Source organism: Barbatula barbatula (genome assembly GCF_947034865.1).
Source record: "Barbatula barbatula genome assembly, chromosome: 21".
NCBI lineage: Eukaryota > Metazoa > Chordata > Actinopteri > Cypriniformes > Nemacheilidae > Barbatula > Barbatula barbatula.
This window is the reverse complement of record NC_136784.1, coordinates 18,791,966-18,799,577: the sequence shown is the minus strand read 5'-3', so window position 1 is coordinate 18,799,577 and position 7,612 is coordinate 18,791,966.

Genomic DNA, 7,612 nt, shown 5'->3' with positions numbered 1-7,612 from the left:
CTTTTTGTGTTTGCCCAACCAACAAAACAAATTTGACAGCTTTTGAGTGCAACATCAGTGAAAGCCCAGGCATCTTCCTGACTTTGGCTGACCTTGTGAAATGACCTGTTAATGGGGCTAGAATAAAACACAAGCAGTTTAAACATTTACGGTCCTGGAAATGGTTATATTTTATCTGTAGTCTTTTGACTATAGATGTCAATTTATTGTTTATTACTTAAAGGGACCCAAAAATGAAAATGTGCTGTTTATTTAGCCTCAGGCAATCCAGTGTGTTGGTGACATTTTTCCTAGAGCAACAAAGAAGACATTTAGCAGAAAACTCAGTGCTATGTGATTTACATAATGGAAATAAGTACTTTGAGAGTTAAAAAAATTCATTTATTCAATACAATCTCCATGGCTTCTGGTGACATTTTGACATCTTGTAAAGCGAATCAATCGGTTTCTTTTGCCAGCTGTCATGATTCTGCCTTCTCTTGTCTTGATTTTCTGGTCTAGGGGCAGAATCATGACAGACCCACGTGCCCTCTTGTCTATTGTCTTGTGCTTGTTCGTTGTACCTGTTTCCATGTTGTGTTCCTCAGCCGTGGCTTTTCTGAATATTACCTTGCTCCTTGTTTTGATGCATGTTTAGAAAGTCTTAGTTATTATAGCGTTAAGTATTTGTCTTTTGTTTTATGCTCCCTCGTGGGAAGTCTTTGTTTTCTGTTTTTGTATCGTGCCTCAGTTCAGTTTTCCCCCCATCGTGGGTGTATTATTTGTAATTTGTCTTTTATTAAAGTCTTTGTTTAACCCCTTCGCTGCTGCCTGCACTTGGGTTCTTCCACCCAAGATTTTGTTTAGCGTAATGTTTAGGGGCATGAAAATGTGATGTTCCTACATTTCCTGGAAATCCTGTCATGGAAGTCATGGAGACTATATCTGAGTTGCATTCATACCTCAGTATGTGTATTGTTTCTCCATACATTAATGAAATAAATTAATGACCAAATGACTAACTCTCTATATTTAGCCATTAAAGGTTGAATGGTAACACGTTCCAGAGAAATGCACAACTGGAGAGCCAATTTCAGTGCACACCCACTTCAACTGAATGGTTCACATAGACTGACAAGGAGATTAGAGCTGTACAGTGATTAAAGTGGAAAAAAGATGGCATGTGCAAATTATCATTACATTTGACATTTCCTTCCCAAGACTTGATTTCATACATTGATTGGGAAACACTCTTTAATTTGGAATAATGTGCACAAAAATGTACATTCAGAAAGGAAACAGGGTCTGTTTTCATTCCATGCTGACTTTGATTCAATCTGTAGTTTCTGTGATTTCTTTACTCCACATCTGAGATTATCAAAAATTAATGTAGCTATATAAAACAGGGTTGTGCTTGCTTGTACAATGAGATCATATGTAACTCGTGCTGCTTTTTCAATAAACTTTTATGGTGTTTTGGCGCGCTAGCTAAGGAAAGATCTTTAGGGTGGGACACAAATCTATTATGATGTTCTGAAGTCCCACCATAGGTCTTACTGTAATAAAGTAATGAACTCTCCTGTCTGCTTGAGTGAATGCATTATGTGGCAACCAGAAAAAACACATTCCTGAGTTTGTATCTTTGGCTGCAGTTTTAAAGGACCCTCCGCAGGATATGAGACAGATATAAGAACATTTGGAGGTCTGTGGCAACTCGCAATTTGTGTTATCATCTGTATCAGTCTACCATGACTATAAAAGCTAAAACATCCTGTGCAGATACACAAATACTGTCTTAGAGTTTACATGGACTTTAAGCATTTTGACAAAGATAAAATGAGCTAATAATATTACTAGGAGAAAAAAAGCAACAAGACCTGAGGAATGTTCTTCAGTGCAGCTGCGCTTTGCGTTCGCAGCAGGAAGAGCCAGTCAAACCACAGGAATGCAAAGCGTTGCAGCAGACATGGTTTTCCACCAGCCTGTCTGTGTGTGTGTGTGTGTGTGTGTGTGTGTGAGAATGAAACAGCGAGAAAGGAAAAAAACAAGGAACTGTTGTGGTGAATACACTGTATATACAGAATCAGAGGTGACTGAAAGGTTGTGCTGGACAAATCAGTTTTCAATGTTAAATCAGAAATATTTCAGACCCCAAGATAATGAATGGCAAATTAACTAATAGATGGCAAATTAACAAATTAATAGACTGGCTGAGAACAAAACCATTCATATCATTTATGTTTTGAAATACACAAAGGCATCATTAGATGTCACATGGCCTTAGATGAGTGGTTCTCAAACTTTTTTGTTATAAGGCCCCCTTTGTTAAGAGTCCTTTGCTTTGCCCCCTCCCCAAACAAATACTTATAATCTTAACATTAGAATTTTTAATAAACCAAAAACATATTCATTTATACAATGTTGGAACATCAATTATTTTGTTTGGTAGTCTTATTTTTCTGATGTTTTATTGCATAAAATCGATTCCATAAATTTCCTTATTTCATAAAATGACAAAAAATCTGTTGTCCCAATAGATCAATCTTGGGGCCCCCCAGGGGACCACAGGCCCCAGTATGACAACCACTGCCTTGGATGATTTATTATTACACAATAATGTATTACATAATAAAGGATATAATACACCCAGTAGATGCAGCCTTTGCTCTAGTGGTAAACATTGAATAGTTACTTAGGCACTGGTAATGCAGAACTACAGGGCAGTTAGTTAGAATAGAGGTTTGTTTTGACTGCTCCGTGCTGGCATGGACTATTCCATCCCAGGAGGTTTGACTTGGAAAGACTCTCGCACGGAAATACCTCTGGCACGGTTCAGGCTGACTCTGGGGTGGGTCTCCATTGAGTTGAACGGATGAAATGTTGCACCAGGGCTGGAGACTGAAAGTGGAAGGGAGGTGGGGGTATAAATCGGGTGGGGTAGACAGATTTGAAGCAGTAGACGGAGAGTGGACAGAGAGTTGACAGCCCTCAAGGATGAAACGGGGGAATTTTTCCCATCCAAACTAAATCCCACAGGTGCTCAGCAATGGTTGATGTGGCATATCACATTGCCCTAGCTCTCTCCCAATAACTAGTCTCACTATTTTCCCCCAAAGTGCATTCACACATTCCAGACAGGAGAGGCCCTTGAAGGCCTTCCAGCTTCAACATTCGGCCTGTCTGGAAAGAATTAAGGGCTGGGGGAGGTGGACAAGGTGGTTGGACCAATGTTCCCAGAGTCAGGGAGACACACCCCATTGGAATAGGTTCTTCTATTATTATCACCTCTCTCAGTCCACACTCTCAAGATCATTCCTACAAAGGATCACAACTCTCTCAAAATGAGAAGGAAGTACTTCCGTGAAGGACTTGATATCAAGTAAGTAGTTATTTAGCAGATGATTTCATTCCAAGAGACTTACTATATACTTTTTGCCAGGATAGTACCCTGTACAACCTACTGCAGCAGCTAAGGGAGCAAACTTCCACTAGCTTAGGCCACTGCATTGCACCATCCATGGCAGTGTCCTGAAGTCGGCTTCACTGTGTGACACATTTGTCAAGTTAAGAAACTTTAAGCCTATTTAGAGGCTTCCACACCAGAGGAACGTTTTCAAAGTTCCTGCAACTACTGGTAGACGTACCCTATTTGGGCATGTTCACTTCTTTTCAATGATTTGTAGCAGTCCATGTTGTAGGAAGTTTAGTTTATCAACTACTATCCGTAATTGCTAGCAAGAAACCCACAGCAGCCACAAAAACGCAGCTTTGATCACATCGTCCTCTAGTTGTTAAGATATTTTTATGCCAAACTTGACCCCATTGTCGGCCAGCTTACTTAACTTAAGAGTTTCTTTTGCGTGTGCAAAAGCAACCAGGAACATCACCCTAGGGAAACATTTAGTTATTGGGAACTAACTCTCTCTGAGTTAACGGTTCTCTTTGTGAAAGGGCCTCTTTTGACTTTATCCTTTTTGTAGCTCCGTCAGTACTTAGTCCTTTATGCCAACCAATAATACAAGCAACATGTAATTACTCATGCAGTGTTAACTGAAAGACTAAAGGAATATAAATGTTCATGAAGATTGTAAAATCTTAAGATTTGAAAGGGGTTATATTCAGTTTGTCTTTCAAACATAGTTATTGTATAATATTGATGCCGAGTATAAAGAACCGTCTACAAAGTTACAACACTCACAGTTCCCTCTCTTTAATAGAAATCGCCTTTTATTAATCTACTTAAGGAACTAATCTCTCTTTTTCCAGTGATCCATACATAACAATGTCCTATAATTTGATTAACCTCCGCCCCAAGGAACACGCAAAAAAGGGGACAACGCCATGTTGAGCTGCATTAGAGAAGACGAAAAGCTGTTGCAGAAGTGTTTTGTTACCATGACGAACATTTGACAGAGCTGTGCCCTTACTTTCACTTTTTTCACAGTCTCTGTTTTCTGCTGTTAGCTCTGGTGATAAAGATTCAGCTGTGGACATTTCCACTGGAGCTCTGATCATTTGACCAATCACAACAGACTGTGAAGCCGAAACTGGTAAGGGAAGGAACATTCCCGCCACATGCTCTAAATGGGTGACTAATTACAACAGATTGGGTCAGCTTGACCAATCAGTGTGTATCGGAAGGAAAAATTCTAATCGTTTTGTGAGAAGAGAGACAGTGGTGATGAAGAATAAAGGTAAAATATGTCAAAAGGAATGTGTTTTTTCAAAATCTAAGAGTGAACACCTGTTATGGTGCATCGAAAAAACACAATAAAGATATGAAATACCCTATAATACATGGCATTTAAATCAGTATGAATTAGTCATTCAGTATTGCCCAGCACTGTGAGCTGGCCACATTGTGCTTGTAAAGTACTTATAAAGTTACCATTTGACTCTGAAAGGAGACTAATGATCAAGTCAAAACTGAAGGAAGTTTGAACTTTCTTCATTCTGATGAGTTTTTCACAAGAGAAACTCTGCTGCAAGGGCCAAAATATCGAATGGCAGCTGGCCCCTGATCAATCACTCTGTTTTAAACGACTGCCAGATTAGATCAAGCACATTTTATGCGTTTTAGGAACATCACCACATTTTAAAAAATAATGAGTTTCTTCTCTATGTAAGAGACCCAACTTCCTGAGAGCATTTCAAAGGGACTGGACTACTGAGGTCTACCAAGGAGTATCCTGTACATCCTAACATAAGCAGTGAGCTGGGGCGGTGCCGTACAACTGCCAGAGTATTGACACAGACCTTGTACAGAAAGTTAACACTGATTTTATTTGAAAAACGTGAGAGGCTGGGTGTTGACGCCTGGAAACAAAAAAAAGAAAACAAAACCACAAAGGCACATTATAACCCAGCAGCTACCTAGCATTGTAAGCATGGCTTGACATCAAGAGCGCACTCACATTATGCGAACCATGCCCGGGTACATTGACACCTAAAGTCTGGTTTGATCGGCTGGCGTGAGCGCTCTGAACCGTAACTGGGTGCAGTATGCTGGACCGAGGGGCCCGACTACGGTTTAGCCAGGGGTCCCGGAATACCTAGCAGTGCCCCTTGTGATTCACCGGGTTGTTAGCTTAGCAACATGCAAGATTGTTAAATGTGCTTGAGCACAAATTGCATAGAGTGAGTAATCACTGTTTGCACCACCTTTCATTGTAATGAGATATAGTCTACAGGAGCTTACATTTCACCTTTGAGGATCATCATCATAAAGCTTCACCCATTGACTTTTTTTTGGAGAGAAAGGAATCTTCTTTGGGAGTTCTTGGCAGGTTTGAAAGGATTCTTAGCAAAGTAAAAGCAGCATAGGCAGCACTTTTTTACAATATAGCTATACTTCATGTATAGGGAACCTAACAAAATGAAAAAGAGTTGAAGGTGTGAAGAGGGAATGTTAAACATTGTCACATGTGACATCAGGGCCCATATTTATCATTACTAACAAACACTGCTAAGAATACAATTCTTGTCTCAAAGTTGCACTTAAAAGTTAGATATAAAGCAGCTCAGTCGTAATTTAAGTGAAGTGTTGGACTAAATCTTAAGTGTCAAGCTTAGAGATGATTTTACGACACTTTGCTGTGCCGCAAACGGGATATTGTCAGAAGACATTGGCGTGGACCAATCAATGAATAGATTTTCTTATTTAAGAATATTCTCTGATACATTCACTTTGAATTGTGCAATTCCTAAAAGGAGTTTATATTCAAAACACATATGACAATAAAGACTTTTCAAAAGAATACATTGAGAATACATGATTTAGACATTGGAAATAAAAAAAGATTCCAAAAAAATGAACAGATGCTGAAATTTTTTTTTATTTGCTTTAGTGGAGTAGTTTTGTTATTTTCAATATAAATCTTTTCTTGCATGTGAAATCACACCTACCAAAAGAATATAGCATAACCAGTATATGCGCAAGGATGATCCATAGAGTATATCTCGAATGCCCGTGTCATAGTCTCCAGCCGCAGTGCCCCCTCAAGGTCACTAGAGGGCACTCTCCACATTCACCCGGACTGCCATATACACTACATTTCCCATAAGTCTTTGGACTCATTTATCTGTATTACATTCACCTGTGTCTAGTTACCTCTTGCACCTGTCTCTATATAACCCAGTTCATTAAGTCAGTCTTGAATGTTAGTTTCACACAGCATTGCTGAGTGGATTCGTTGTCGTATTGTGTGTGTATTGTGTGTGTATTGTGTGTGTATTGTGTGTGTATTGTGTGTGTATTGTGTGTGTATTGTGTGTGTATTGTGTGTGTATTGTGTGTGTATTGTGTGTGTATTGTGTGTGTATTGTGTGTGTATTGTGTGTGTATTGTGTGTGTATTGTGTGTGTATTGTGTGTGTATTGTGTGTGTATTGTGTGTGTATTGTGTGTGTATTGGATTTGATTATCGTTTCTGAACCGCTTCTCCTTGCCTCCACCGCTGCCTGTTATATTGTTTCTGCCTGTCCTGACCATTGCCTGTACCGTTTTGTGGATTAAAGCTGCATTTGGATCTTCATCAGTTAAGCCTTGGGGCAGTTCGTGACACCGCAGCATTAATGACATCCCAGCTAACAGTTACGTTGTGACGACGTACCTGGACCGGACCATATTCGTTGCCATGATGTACCAAAATAAAGTTCCAGCGACGTAACTTTGTGATTCCCACATCCGTCTCTGACAAACTATCTTATATGAATAAAAGCCTAAGTTGTATCTGTGTTTTTACGAGCCAAACAATACTAGTCACCACACAGCTTCACTCACTCTCACCAACTGCTGCCGGTAAAAAAACTCCCACTGAATGCTGCATTTTGATTTGAAATTAGTGTGCATTGTTTATCAACTACGACGTTACGTCGACGTAGTTACTAGGTCTGTCATGTGAGAGCGTCGTAGCGAGCTAACGGCGGGCACCTGTTTCACTGCTGGCGGCATTACCAGGCTGCGACAATGAAGGGACAGAAGTCAATGTCAGATTTATGCAAATAAACTGGCAAAACAAAATGAGCCATCTACTCCAGCTTCCACTGTGGCCTCAACAACAGACCCGGAGCGTCCTTCTCCACCACGGACTCCGACGAGCCCTGGCTAGCTGCTCTCCTCTGCCTTCAAGCCA